The sequence below is a fragment of the Falco rusticolus genome, chromosome 8, assembly GCF_015220075.1.
Source record: "Falco rusticolus isolate bFalRus1 chromosome 8, bFalRus1.pri, whole genome shotgun sequence".
Taxonomy (NCBI): domain Eukaryota; kingdom Metazoa; phylum Chordata; class Aves; order Falconiformes; family Falconidae; genus Falco; species Falco rusticolus.
Window position 1 is genome coordinate 8,664,248 of NC_051194.1, and position 15,309 is coordinate 8,679,556.

Sequence of the window (15,309 nt, forward strand, 5' to 3'; positions counted from 1 at the left end):
TACGTTAGTAAACTAATTGAACTGATGTGGAGACCGGCTTTCATCAAAATTTCAGACAATACAGGGAGAAAGCCCTTTCCAGCAATGCCATGCACAAGCTCCTATTTTGCATGCTGTCAGCTTGTTGTAGAGGTTAATACTTGAACACACGTGGCATTAGCCAAATAAAAGTCAGGGTCTGCATATATCAGCTGAAAGAGAACCTGACTGTCAAATGTTTCTGTTTCTTCAGAAAGTAAAAGGCAGTTTTATGCCAAAATTCCTTGAGTGATTGCATGGACAGATAAATTGTTTCTTGGAACTTGAAGAACACAAATATTTGAACACACTCCCAAATACAGCTAGGAGCCAAATCATGGAGAGCTTGCAGATTAAAGGGACTCCTTTTGAAAGATTTATAGTGAACTTAAGACAGTAATAATGTACAAAGTTAATAGCTAGAGGAGAATTTGAAAAACAAGTGTATAAGTTGTTTGCATTATCCAAAACTTAAGTAAACAGAATTGTATTTTTCAGTGATTTAGGAATCTCTGCCATACTCTTAACAAACAAGAAGTTCTTTAGGTCAAGAGATTCTTTAGAAAAAAAACAACGTAAGATTCAGCAGAAAAAGGAAACATTAAAAACTGGTTGCTATGCAGGCAAAGCAATTACTTCTAATGATACAGCAAAGCGGAGTTCACTTCGTTCAGTGTAAACAAGAAACCACTGCAAGATTCCTGTAGAAGTCTGGTACACCCACAGACCTGACTTGTTTGTTCAACTACAGCTGCGTTTATTCTTTGTAGCCCTTTTTAAGTAAAATGTGGTTTCACTGGAAGAGGGTGGCATGTAACGAAACGTTGACAAGAGACCTGTGGGAAATGAAATAGCTGAAGGCTCATATGGGTAAATTTGTACCGTGTGATGCAGTTTTGTGTAGGGAGCCACAAGGTCACTTATTTAAAGCTCAGCAAATTGCCACGCTAATGGAACTCTAGTGCTGCTTCTGCCAGCCCCTGCGCCGCGGGTACCTCTGCGTGGCACGGGGCAGTGCCGTGCCGGCGTACCCGTGTTGGATTTGGAGGAGCACGCTCCCTCCGCAAGGCTGCCCATGTGGTCTGCGGGTGAAGTCTGGACATAAATGGAGGGTTTGGAGATGCTGAGCACCGTTGAGCTCAGTGCCCACGTTGGAGCAGCAGTGGCACCCTTCCTACCCATTGCCCAGCCCCATCCCTCCCTCCAACGCCCTTGATCCAGGTCCTTGGGACATGTCCTCCAAATTCCTCCTGGAGAGCCTGAGAGCCTTGTGTGGCCATGGGGCAGGTGTGCCCGTGGTCTATGAGCAGACCAGCTTGGGCGCACACCATTCAACACCTCTGCGGAGCTTCTGTGGCCAGTTTTAGCCAAAAGACATTTGGACTCTGATCATCTTGAGCCATAAATTACAGGGGGGAATACTAGCAGAGGGTCCTCCTTCATGGCACAGTAAACAAAGCAGTTCATAGATGACAAAGAGTTTTGTTGAAGGTGACTTGGGTCATCTTTGGCACGCCCTGGGTACTTAAAACTGTTTAAAATGGGCAAAGGTGACAGCTCTGAACTAAATTCTGCAAATGCAATTAATGTGTTTAATTTCAATTACCTGCATGTCATTCAGACAGCTGTCTTGAAAGAGGCAAATTAATGACTATAAAGAATTTTATACCCTGCTATTTTCTCTATTTACTGATGTTACTTTCCATCGCTTCTCCAGAAATACTTAGTCTGATGTTTAACAAGCGAAGCTATTATTATCTCAACTTACATAAGATTTGCTTCCCCCATGATAGTGATTGATAAGGAGGAAAAAAAAAAAAATCCACCACACATCTTTAGCAGGACCTTAACATACTCATTGCACGGCTTGATAGTACATGTGACATACATGTATTGCAGAAGCGGTGCGGAGCTCCCGAGGAATAGAGAGAGGTGACCAAGCTGAGGTGAAAATACTGAGATCAGACAAATGCTGAATGAGGGGTGTGTTTGAGTCAGATTTTATTTTTGGCTTTCCATAGCTTTACTGTAAATTTCAGTATTTCTATTAAATACTAGCCCTAGACACATCTATAAGCTTTGAAAATACAGGTTGTTAATGAGTTTGCAGCTGAATCCCGATTTTCTCTCTTATTTTTTTGAGGAGCAGAAATACTCCCTGTGTCTATATAATTAGTGTTTTAATGTTTGTTTTCCTTCATTTGAGTCTGCCTTTTGAGATATTTCTTTAGTCCTTTCATCATTTCACAGAAATTAAAATTCTGCCCAAAATAACTCAAACTATCCTTAAGTTACATACAAAGGATTTTCAGCTCCAAAACAGATCTCTTCAAGCTCAGTCTTAAATAAGGTCTTTAAAGTGACAGACTTCCACTGCCACTTCTTAAGAACTGTGGGGTTTTTTTCTTTTTAATTTTGGAAAGGATGTTGTGGACCACCAGCAAATACTTAAATAGTTTTTCATTTAATAGAAAGATCCTGTACTTAGGCAATGTCTTGTGTTGTAACAAATGCAGGGACTTCTGACAAAGTCATTTTGATCTGCAGCGTTTGCTGCTTGCGTTTGGTAGCGAATGTTGGAAATAAACATTATGACATAATCTTTAAGCATTTGAGGAATAAACATGGTTTTCTAAGGAATATCTTCTACAGCCTGTAGAAGCTTGGAACACTAAAGTAAGAAATTTTTGTCAAGACAATTCGCAATATAGAAATTGCTTGATTAAGCAGCAAACATCCCATAAATGTGTATTCTTGTGAGCTGGTCCTGTTCACCATGTTAGAAATCTGAGACATTTTCCAAGGATTTCCTAGAAATAATCAATGTATTGCACTGACTGCAAGACTGCTAAAGTCTTTAAGGCCCTACCAGCAACTGAAAGAAAGAAAAATTATATTTTTTTTTATAAACCTCAAGTGAGAAAATAGCCATGATATGTAGCCATAGCTATAGCTATAAACCACACATTTCTTGCAGAGTCAACAAAGACTTGTAGTAACCAAACAGAATAATAAACTGTCACACTTGTATTAGTACCTCTACCTCTGTAACAAGTCACTGACCACACTTCCTACGGTTACTGTCATTAACAGTCCCGTTTGAGGAAGGTATTTATAGGTGCAGTATTGTACCCAAGTATATAAGGACTCCACAAGGTATCCAACAGCAGGCATTGAGTAATACATTCAAAGGCATATCACCAGTAATCCATCTCAATTCCTTGTTTATTACCTTTGCAACTTTCTGGCTGTTTTGTCAATAAGATATTGCTTCTAGCAGTGTGACTTCATTCTTACATTAATATCCCAAATTTATCATATAGTTCTAAATTTCCTCCGGTCACCAAAATGACCCATTGAGCCATTTAAGCTCCCTGAAACTACATTCTTTATCTGTAGCCTGGGAAAAATATTTTTTTGCCCCATATCCCTGAGTGTTTTGAGATTAAATTCACTGAAGTTGTCAAGTAGGTCAGTGATGAAAGACAAAATGAGAGAGAAATCTTGTTTAGTATTTGGGTGGATGGGAAGGGGAGGAGGTAACAGTGATGCAGAGCTTCTACCCAGATGTCACAGCCATGTCCCAGGCAAAGATGCTGACGTGTCGCCTCCATGCAGAGAGGGAAAGAAGTCTCGAGACTTCAGGCAGCCTGAAGACAGGCTCTGGATGCTCAGCCAAAAGGAAATACGAATATTAACCTTGGAGTTTTTTTGCTCTATGCTTTGTGTTCTTTTAAGGGATAAAAATCCCTTCTCAAACATTTTTGGTCCCTAACCCAGTGCAGCAGTTAGCAAGTATGTGTTGTTATCCCCTGGTGGTTCTTCTTTTGGAAGGAAAAGTCTTATCCAGGCAGTAACAAGCACAGGCTGTCAAAATGGCCAAAAAGCCGTAAGAAAACTGTAGGTTGCCCTCAGAGCCCTGCCTGGACTGTGATGGAGAGCCGTCACCTCTTGCTGCCTGCGAGCCCCCTGCCTCTGCCTGCGAAAGGCTGTGTGGAGGAGCACAGCGATGCGCTTCCAGCCACCAGCGCTCGCCGAGTTTCAGTATTTTAACATAAAAATATTTCAGCGAGTTCATTATTTTGGCACGGCCTGATCCTGCCTACCCCCTCCCTGCGTGCTGTGACCTGCATGCAGGTGCGCCGAGCACCCCCCAGGGCTGCCCCCCGGGACTAGGCAGCTGCTCCCGGCAAGGGCTGTACCCTCCTCCTGCGGATTGTTTGTTTATTTTCTGTGAAAAATTCCTAGGGAGCATAACCAGAGGCTTCTGCCAAACCTCGCAGGCGTTCGCTGGAGAATATAACATGTTCAAACTGACAGCATCCTGCGCTCTACTCGCCCTTGCTCCTTCTGCCAAGCCAGAGGGAGTGGGCATCGCTTTTTACTGATGCTGATGTTGCTGCAAAACTGTGCCCAGGAACAGCTCATATCCGAGATGCCTGTGGCCTGGCAGAAGGTTCAAAGGTGTTTCACAATAAAGGGAATCCAGATGTGAGACACTTCATATATTATTTTGAAAGATCTCATTACTCAGATGATCTTGGTGCTAGTGAAAGAAATTTAAAAAGCTGAGTTGAGGTTACACACAGAGGATAAATAAATAAGTAAGTATGCAGATTGTGAGTCACTTAATTTGTTCCTGCTGGTGTCATGTTTTAAAAAGAAGCAGAAGGAGGAAGAAATGCTAATATCCCCAAATAAGGCATATTTCTGTAATGAAATGACACACAGAGCTATGTTCTCTAAGGGGCAAAGCGCAGTAGGAGCAATCACTTTCCTGTGACTTTCAGACTATTTAAAAAAGTATTTTTTTAAAAAAAGGTGATGTGTCTCGCTGTATTATAGTTTGCCGATGCCAGTTGTCTATTTTTTGCGTGTGATTCTTGGGTATTTCACATAACTGCCTGATCTTCACACACATAATATGGTGCTCCTGCCTTTCAAGACAATCTCTTGGCATCTGGCAAAAGTCCCTTATGAGTCAGTAAGTACCCACTCAATAAATAATTTGAAATTAAAACCACCCCACGCATGAACTCTGGATATGAAAAAGAAGAATGCGATTTTGCCTTTATTTTCTTCACAAAGTAAACAGTAGGAAAATTATCTCAGTGTTTGCCAGTTACTCTGCAGCTCGAGAATTAGAAACTGCCATGATGATAATTTTGGAAATTATATCAGGAAGCGCTGTCTTGCAGGTTGCTCCTAGTTGCCTCGCTGTGTAACCATCATTCTTTTTATTTTAGTAAACACTTTTGAATGTGCACGAAAAAGTTGTGAAGAAGACAGCGGGCATTAGCATAATGCATCTTCTGGCAAGCAGGCAGAGGAATGAAAACCACAGGGACGTGAGAGTATCTGAAGTCTGAATTGTCGGCATTTGAAAGTTGCTAAAATTAACCTGTTGTTTCTTAGGAGCAGGTTATATATAGTGTCTTAGCTGCAGTGCTGTGACACAACAAGGTGCGGGAGAGAAACCTTGGGAGCTCCTCCTTTAACGCAGCTTTCGTGTGCAGCGGCCAGTGGGTGCCTGACTTTGTGCCTCATTTTCCCCTATGAGGGTGTTGGGGTGTGTGGGCAGGCACAGGTGTGAGAGCATGTGTAAGGTGCGCTAGGTGGCTGTGTGTTAGTTCTGATGGGGCTGGGAGTTTGGGGAGGAGTAAAAGATGAGTAATGGAACTGCTGCTTATCCTCGGGTCCCCCCTAGCTGCTGCTGGGCGGTCGCAGCCCGTGACTGAACGTTAGGGCAAGCGGTGGGAGCTTGGTTTGAGCTGTGCGTCCGTCTGCCCCAAGACGACGCGGTGGGTGCCGGCCAGGGTTTGCTCCACGTGCCATGACCTGCTGCAGCCCCCTGCCCACTTCGCCTGAACGACCGCCGCAGCAGCTGCCGGTGGCTTGCAGACCCCTCCGTTGCCCCAGACCCCTCCGTTGCCCCAGACCCCTCCGTTGCCCACCCCGTTGCCCTAGGGCCAGGTACCGGGTGGTTGTACAGTGGTAGAGCTATTTAAAAAAACCAGTAGATGCACTCCACAGATCTGATCCATGGATCTCATTCCTTGCCCACCATTTGCAGTAGTAGGGGACCCTAAACATACCCATATATTTTCCTCTATGAATAATTACTCGCTGGCAATTGTTCAAAAAGCAATAGAAGCAATATACTTATTTCAGCCTCTTTGGGAGCAGCGCTTTCCGTTCTCTCATTTCTTTGCTGTCCCCAGAGCCTCCCTTGCAAACAACAATGTCATATACACACTGTAGGTAAGTCTGGAAGACAATTTAAATTATTTTTCAGTATATTCTGATAGTGGAAGAGCAAAATAATCTATTTTTGTGACAAATGCAGCTATAAAAATTCTGTGACGGTGCCTTAGCCACGAGGGCAGCTTCTTAACGAGGGGACTATGGATTCCTCTTAATAAAGAGAATTTTATTTTAATGCAAATTTCTTTTTACCTACCTGTGCAAATAAATTGAATGTGCCTGATCTTTTATCTTTATTAAAAGTATGGGTCTTGATTAAAAAAAAAAATGATTAAAATAATCCCTGAAGCCACTCTGTGACAGTGTAGATGGAATCACATTTTTGAAGTGTATTTCATTTCATGATATTTGTTTATTGTTTTGCCTGGCAACCCATTTATTTTCTGTTTGAATCCCATTGCACACTACTGAGGTCTAGGTTTATCCCAGTTATCTATAGGCATCCAGAAAAGATGCCTACCATGGAGGAGCTCCACAACAGGTGGGAAGAAGCACTTCCAGGGAGTGATTTGGGTGCTAGGTGGGCTCCGTTGCTATTTTCTTTCTCCTGGCTGCAGAGGGAGCACGGGGTGATTATCTTCCCAAGGCAGGCTCGTCAGTTAAATGCCTAATATTAGCTGAATCCGGTATCAGAAGTGATCAGCTGAGGTGAATTGAAAATATTCCTCCCCATCCACCCTGCTTTCTCTTGGCCTTTGGAAACAGAGGAGATAATAGTGGAGGAGAGTAAATGAAGCAACTGAAAATACGGATTCACGTCATGATTATCCTACCTTTGGAGGCTGATGTTGCCGTAGCAGCGAGTATATAATGCAGGTGCGGTGGGTTTTGAGAAGGTCGGTGCATCAGGTGCCTCCTCCGAGTTTCCCTGTAGCCTGTAAACAGGTCTGCTGGGATGGGGTCATCAAATGTGCCCTTTAGATGGGACTTGTGAGAGCAGCCACAGCCCTGGCAGGTCTCTCCGCTGTGCTTGTATTGCTGGTGTATGGAGCGCTGGCATGGATCTTGAGCAGGGGTTTGAACCCAGAGCATGTTTGCGTGAGCCTTATTTCTCTGAACAGACCTGGTGTGCTCTGATTAGCGCCCCATTTTCAAGAGCTCACCTTCACAAGTGCCACGTGAGACCTGGTGCTTCCCTTTCCGTGCCCTCAGGACTCAACCTGCCAGCTCCATTGCTGGTCCGGGGGAATTGCTAAATACCGGATTAGTCAGAAACATCATACTTCAGAGTGTAAGTACAGAACACAAAAGGGATCTGCAAAGTTAGAGAAAGGAGAAAAATATCCTACTCCTCCCTGGAAACTTCTTCCAACAATATAAAGGCAAGTGAGTTCAGTTCAGCCTTGGTGTTACTTGGAGGAGCGATGCCACAGGGCATGTTGTGTCCAGGATCTTTCTAGTTAAAACCAGAAGTGTTTATTCTGTCCTTCCTTTGGTGATGGACAGACTAACGTCATTCAGGAGTATTAGGCCATAATTTATAAAACCTGTTTCTGTAACCCTTTGAACTTTACAGTGAATTTATGCGCTGATTTTATTACTACATTGCTGCATTAGACGAGTACTTGTTCCTATGAGTATAAGAATCTTTTTTTCCACTTCTAAGTGAGTACAAATTTCTGCAGGATGGGACTTTTCCCTTCTAGTTAGCATAATTATGGTAATGAGGTAGACTAAAAAAGATGGAGAATTCAAGGGACAGATTTGGAATATATGTGGATGATAAGATGTGAAACCTTACTATTTGTGTGGGAGCAAAAAAGCAGAAAAGCGCTCGAGAGAACACGGCTCATTTTATAATGCTTCAGTGCCAAAGTGCTTCATAACAGGGAGCTGAGAGGTGTGAAAGGCAAATTTCAATCACTTCCCTGCTGTACCAATGGAAAGGGAGATTATTACCCTAGGGAGGAATTTTGCATATGAGGGTTGTGTTGTAGTAACGATGTTGGGATCCGTAATCATTTCCCTAAAAGGTCTGCTAATCTTTTTCCCTGGAAAAGGGGAGATGGGGTGGCTTGTTTCATAGAAATCCTGGTTTTGTTGTGTCACGCATGATCATACTTTGAGTAAACTCACTAGCAGTTTGCTTTGAAAAGAAATGCCTCCTGCCCAAAGTAGTTCCAGCAATATGCAGTAAATCCAGAGCGGGGCTTTCTTCAAGGTCTGGCTGAACGATTTGTTTAGACATTATTCCAACACTAGCCTGGAATTGTTTCAAGGGATGGGATTTAGTTGTTTTGGTCAGTTGTAACTTATTTGAAACAGTGATTGTAAAACCACATTTGATCCTGTTCTTCCCGCTTCTTAAAACTTCCCACTAAAGCCAATGTTGAAGTTTCTTTTGCCTTCAGTGACAGCTTCACGGGGCTCTTTGAGTTATCTTCAGAGTAAGTGGCGTTGGCCGTGGTGAGCTCCTGGTCAGTGTGGAAGGAACAGGTAGAGGGGAAAGGTACTATGGGAACGGGCACGTGGAAGATGTCCCTAACACCATCGTGGCACGTGAGTCTGGCAGGAACAACATCAAGATTTTCTGCACCTACCCATTGCCGTAACGGTGAGATGGCCTCTCGGTTCTTGTGCTCTTTTCATTATCTCCCTTTTTCTCATCTTCTGCCTCTTTTTCTGCAGTCAGGCAGAGGAATTCACAAATTCCTGGAAAAGAAGGGCTCTGAGCTTCGTGTGGGCTTGGTCTGGGCTGGATTTTACATTAACCATAATGGTCTGCAAGGCCATTTCCCCCACTTGCACGTAATTCCTTCATAAATTAACAGCCACCTGGCTTTCCCATCGCTATCAGGAATGACTTCACACCTGTGGAAGGAACTGAAAGTGCCTGCCTCACTCATACAGCTTTAACGGGAGCTTCTGGAGGTCATTTTCCAGCTTCTACAGGTCCTTTTCCAGTGGGTGCCTCCCACAGCTGGTCTTGGCTCATTCAGCTCCATGTCTCCCTGTGAGTGATTACTGCAGCACCAGGGAAGTGTCTCCTCGCAGGCTGTCACGAGCTTCTGGAGGGAGCAGCAAGTTAGCTTGCAATTTATAATGTTGGTTTAGCGCACCAATTAGCTGCAGAGATTTTAGCTGTGTTTCATCCATCTCTCCCTCCTTCCCTGGAGAGGGCGTCTGTACTGTCTCACTGATGCAAGGTGCTTGGGGTCACCTTCCTTCGCCCACCGATGTCTCAGCATCGTGCCTATCGCCTTTAAACGAAAACACTAGCACTGTCATAGGGACATCTGACAGGGATATCTGAGGTCAATAAGCAGGCAGAAGAGGGACACGAATGCTGGCTGTGGACATGAGACCTCATAGTTGCAATTCAATATGCAGTAAGTATGTGCCTATGCATACGGGGTGTGGTCGTATATGCTGTGTAACGCTGTGTTGGCTTGTTTTTCTGTATTGTCTGTGCAACCTGAGCCTGTTCATGAAGTCTCAAAACAAGGTCTTACGTCAGAGGAAGAAGCTGTCGCACGTTGTCGCCTTCTCTTGGAGTGTGTGTTGCTGTGGGCTCTGCTGTGTAACCAGCCGTAAGTTTATAGGACTGATGCTGCTGGTAGATGTTTAAGCTCTCCTGGCTTCTATAGGAAAATAGTGCTGCTGATGCGCAGCTGCATCCTGGGATCTTTATTGAGATGAGAAATTAAGTGAAGGAAATGAGGAGAAGGGAGGGCAGACCCTGTTAGAGCAAGTCAGTGTTTGAGGCTGTGAAGAACTGGCAACAAAGTGTATCTGTAACAGACCTTCCTTAAATCCCTGGAATCTGGAAACATTTAATATCGTGTCAGAGGTGGAAGAACAGCACAGAAATCTTCCCAGTAGGGAAAGAATAAAACAGGTCACTTGCATTTGCTTTTTTCCCCCCTAACTTTGGATGTATTGAGCTGTGTAATAACTTGCACATATCTGGAAGTGATGCAGAGCACAGCGATCAATAATACAAGCAACGATAATCAGGTGTTTCAGCCATCTGACATGAGCAGTCTCCAGAGATAATTCTCTCCTACAGGACATTGCCAAACATAACTTCAGTTTATTCCTAGTAAAAAAAGTACATGCTTACCTGCCGTGCCAACAGTTTTTCTCCTGAAAACTGAAAAGTGATGGAGGTGCAGGGAAAACCGTGGGTAAGCACCCACCGATGCTGGTGGTGGCCCACAGACAGCTGGAGCTCTCTGTGTTCCCCATCACCAGTGTCCTTAAAATCCTTTAAAACACCTCAATAAACAGCAAATTCTCCTCTATATTCAGAAATGCCAGGAGAACTGAGGAATCACAGAGGAGCGTGAGGCTGAATTTATTGTTTACGATCAAAGCCTTGGTTCTCAGCTAGGTTAAAACTGCGGTGCGAGCCCAGCCTGACATAATAAAGCTGCCCGTGGGTAGCAGACGCCACTGAAAATTACCCCTCTTCCTATGTGTAAGCACTCGGGATTGGTACAGCTAGTACCACTTCCAGGTATTTACCATAGCAGTTATGTGCCTCTGGTTAGGTTGGCTGGTTTTTCCTTATTCTGTTAACTGAGTCTCCCTGCTATGAGCCGTGCAATTAAAAAAAAAAATAATAAAAAAAAAAAATCTAGGCTTTACCCACATCTACAGCCACGTTGCTATCCAAAAGGCAGAGAGGAGCCTTGATGATCGGATAGCAGCAATGCTGGGCTCTTCCACTAACACTAACACCATCATTTGTAATTGGTTGTAAAACTGATTTGCTTCCCAAGCTACTAAAAAAAAAAAAAATACCTTTCTCATTCAGCATCACTGAAATGACATTTATTTCATTCAGGATTTTACCATTTCAGTCTCCTTTCAACACAGAGCAGTCAGCAATAGCACATAAATTTTTATGCCTGCCCATTACAAGGCATTGCATTAAAAAGAGAGGGGGCGTAGATGATAAAATTGATGTGAAGGTTTTCACCAAGCCCTACCAAAAGGCCAAATAATTCAAAGCAGGTGGTAATGGGGAGTTCCAGGGCTGTGCCTCCTGGTGGGAGCATGCCTCCTTGAAGCTCCCACAAAGCTGGCTTGTGCCTGCACAATGAAGTCATTCACTCCCTGCTGAGGAGTATAACAATAAAAAGGAGAGAAACAAAGATTGTCAGATGTCAGTGTATCATATAATCAATACTGCCTTTTTTTTTTGTTTTGTTTTTTTTACTTATTCATAATCAATAGAGTGGCAGATAAGGATATATACCAGTGACAGACACAATGTTTAATGAAAACTGGTGGTCTCTGTCACTCTGGGCATCTTTCTGCTATATTTTATAGGTCACAGTCCATGAAATTTCATAGTAACTTTCATATATATTCTCTGTAGCAGAGTATGACATTTATTTGTTATTAAACCATATAATTTAAAAAGGATGAAGATGCTTTATCCAAAACAACATGAGAGGTAGTCTTTCATACAGTGTTTTCTCTCTAATGCATCTGTATTTTGGGATCGCTATATAATTCTGCAAGCAGCTTTTTTTTTTTTTTTTTCCTAATGGGAAATAATAAATGAATATGATTTAATAACGATTATACTATAAGAGGCCAAGATACTTGTTAACTTTAAACTCAGATTATAACCTTTGCTTGCTTTTTCACCTACTGACCCAGACTGTCACTACAAAAAGCTGTCATCTTTAATCATGAGAAACATGAACAGCAGAGAGTTAATCATGCTAAGAGTCAGTGCTAAGCACTGCATCCCAATCCCAGGCACCAGGGAAAGCAAGAGATAAAGTCTGCTGGGTGTGGGTTTTGTTAGTTTTGGCAGCCACAGGAGGAGAGAAAGATGAATGGAGATTAAAGGTTGAGAAGAATAACATGGGGAATTGCCTCTTTTTCTCCAGCCCAGTGGTTTTGTAAGAGAATATGCCTGCTTATATGATATAAATCAAATTGTGTTCTTGATGGTTTGGTTGTAGTACGTTGCCCCATGTGTATAGGGGCTTGTATACACCCTTGGGGATGTATAGGACCTGCTAGCTGTGAGCTAAATGTACCGAATGTGGTTTTTTCATGTACAAAAATCCTGTGGGGGACACTTGGGAGACGGGGTGAAGGAAAGAAGGGAAGAGAGACACACAAGAGGGGAGCAGATCGGAATGCTGGGTCTGTGTCACCACTCAGGATAGAATATAGTTGTGAGCCGTTGAAATTGCTGGTTTGCCATAGTTTCAAGGGTGACTGGACAAGTCCCTTTATCCATCAGTCCATGTTACTGGTAAGGTACTGGCCCACTTCAGCTCAGGAGAGAGCCCTGGAAGTGGTCAGGGTTGCTTATCCACAGAGGTGGTCATCCTCGCAGCTGTATGTGGATACCAGCTTGCATGACCTGCAGCTTTTCTTAATGAAGCCAGAGAAGACCCTGCAATGTGAAAGCCCTCAGGGCATGTAGCCTTACTGAAATATGGGGGGGTGGGGGGGGAACTGTAGAGTTTTTTTAGCAGCAGAAAATGTGTGAGGGTCTGCAGATAGCTGTAATAATTCCTGCTCACTCCAATCGCAAAGCATACCATATCAAAATTTAATCTCCGCTCTTTGGTGCATAATCATATTTCACTCATTTTCCTTCATCCTTTTGCTTGAGAAAAATGAACCCCTTCTGTGCCACTACCAACCCAGAATTCATAAGCCGCTATTTTACACCTGGGACAAGGAACGTAGCAAGTGGCACTTTATGACCCATCTCGCATTCCCCTCCCTTCAACACTATAGCATTTTCAGCATATGTCTCTATTTAAAGTTTGCTTACAGCTTTCATTTCAAAATGAGATGACAGCGGTCATTTTATCGCCCAGCACTCCTGAGCCTGCCTTTGTTCAGAAGACACCATGCTCTGGCAAGAACAATCTTTACTTGGCAGGATACACCCTGGGAACGATCCTTCTTGGAACGGGAGAACCTCTGGCAAGTGACCGGTGCCGCTGCTGAGCTGTGCTGCGTCTTTGATTTTTATCCCTCCAAATTCATGCCTTTTGGCAATAGTTCATGCAAATCTGTTCGCGTTGGCTGTTTACCTTTAGTGACAGTGATTCCTCTTCCAGAGCTGGAAGTGCACACGCAATGGGAGGAAGGGCAAGTAGACAGATGTGGTTTATTTTTTGCAGCTGGATTATAAAATAGGCAAGATGGATATCCAAATACATGTGGCTTTCCTGGATTTTCTTGGTCTTTCCTTGATCTTTGAAGGGCTTCTACCCAAGTACATATCCCCTTTCCTCTAAAATCCCTGAAACAGCTGTGAGTTAGGTGCTGAGCTGCCTCTTTTGATTTGGACTTCAGTGTTTAAGGACACACGTGGCAGCGCTTGAGGAGGCAGTGCAGTCCCTCTCAATGAGTCCCTGAATTGCCTGATGAGATGCCATGGAGTCAGTATGGCATGTCCAGATTTATAGATCAGCAATTCCTCCAAATTACTACTTCTGACACCCTGTGGCCTGCATGACCCTTGGTTTCAGCATCTCTCACTGTAACATGAATCCCGTTGCCTGGAAGTGCTGATGTGTGTCCCTCAGTGCAATGTCCTTCCCACGCGGAGGTCCAGCTGTTGTAGGTTTTGTGATTGTTGTATCCTGCCTTATATTGGAGGCCTTGAGGTATCATAGCACTACCGTCCTGCTTCTCTAGCCTGGTGAAATGAGGGGGGAAAAACAGGTGGAAAGATTCCTTAAGGGGTATGTTTGAGGGGTGTCGTGGTAGTTCTTGACTACCCAACTCCTGGTCATTTCCCAATCTTAATTTATGCACGTAGCGGCATAGATTTTGCTAACATCACGGCATAGATTTTGCTAGCATCAGTCTCAGATCCTAGTAAGTCAGTCAGATTTATGCTGAAAGGTATTCTTCAGACCATCTTTTTCTCAGAAGAAAACCCCAACTTACCTCAATCCTTGCAGACTTTGACAATCACCCTGAATCTTAGAAATAATACCGTGCGTTTGATGTGGGTTTGATGATACATTTAACTGTGCAGTTCCCTACCCACACCACAGTTCTTACACACACACAGATTTCTAAGCAATGATAGCCTAAGCGAACCTAAATCCCTCATCTTAGTAAAAGTTATGACTTTCACAAGTTTAAGGTGAAATATAGTTTGCTCCAATTCTCCTCCATGCCAGTGTATCTGTATACCTGTCTTATTGCATAAACACCGTACAAAGAACTCATATAAAATCTTGACATGTATTTTGTTTGCTATTATGGTTTGTCAAATGTTTCATTACATCTCGGACAGACATAACTAAACAATTTCTAAAGAAAGGAGACTATTTGCAGGGATCTGCTGGAGGCCTGTAGCCCACACTTTACAACATTTGTCAAGATTTTTACCGTGGAAGCACGGGGAGCACTGGAGACCCGGGAGCCTGGGACGGCTGGGGAGAGGGTGAGGACCAATAGCTGCGAGTATGAAATCCAAACGAGGAGAGGACAGACGTGCGTGTTACATCAGTCACTTAACGCCTGGCCGATGGACTTTGCAATGGTTGTTTGAAGGGCATGAGGATGATGCAGGAGACCTGAAGATTTCGATATAAAGGTTCACTTTGCTGGGATGTGCTTGGGCTGTGCAAGGAGCAGAGCAAGGGCTCTGATCCTGAGCTGGTCATCACAGGAGAGAAAAGTCAGAAGTTAGACCAAGACAGGAGAGCAATCTGTTGGAAAAATATTTTTGTTGTATCTCTGCTTCTTCCAGAGCACAATTGTATGTTCCAGTAAAGCTGTGTAGCATCTTAACAGTATGGAAAGCTCAGGAAAGACTGTGAGACTTGAAACTAACCAAGTTCCCACATTTTTGTTGTAAGGACTGATAGCCCTAAAGAAATCCCACCAAAGAGTCCACGTTTTGCAGATATTTTCCCAAATGACAGGGATCAAGCTCTCTACCACGTTTTATCACAGTATTCCTACGTAGTCAAACCTTTTTTTTGTTGGTTCAGTGGAATTAATCACATATTCTCTATATGGAGTTCAGTAGAATTAATCAAATAGTCTTGATATGGATTCGCTATGAATGAGGAGGTA

The 15,309-nt window shown here is 43.4% G+C and overlaps 1 protein-coding gene across 2 annotated transcripts in view; it reads left to right on the forward strand.

The window, feature by feature from the left end:
• The window catches only part of SGCD (sarcoglycan delta), a 344,369-nt gene that overhangs the window by 251,415 nt on the left and 77,645 nt on the right, over nt 1–15,309 (forward strand). The gene's annotated exons all lie outside the window — the stretch shown is intronic.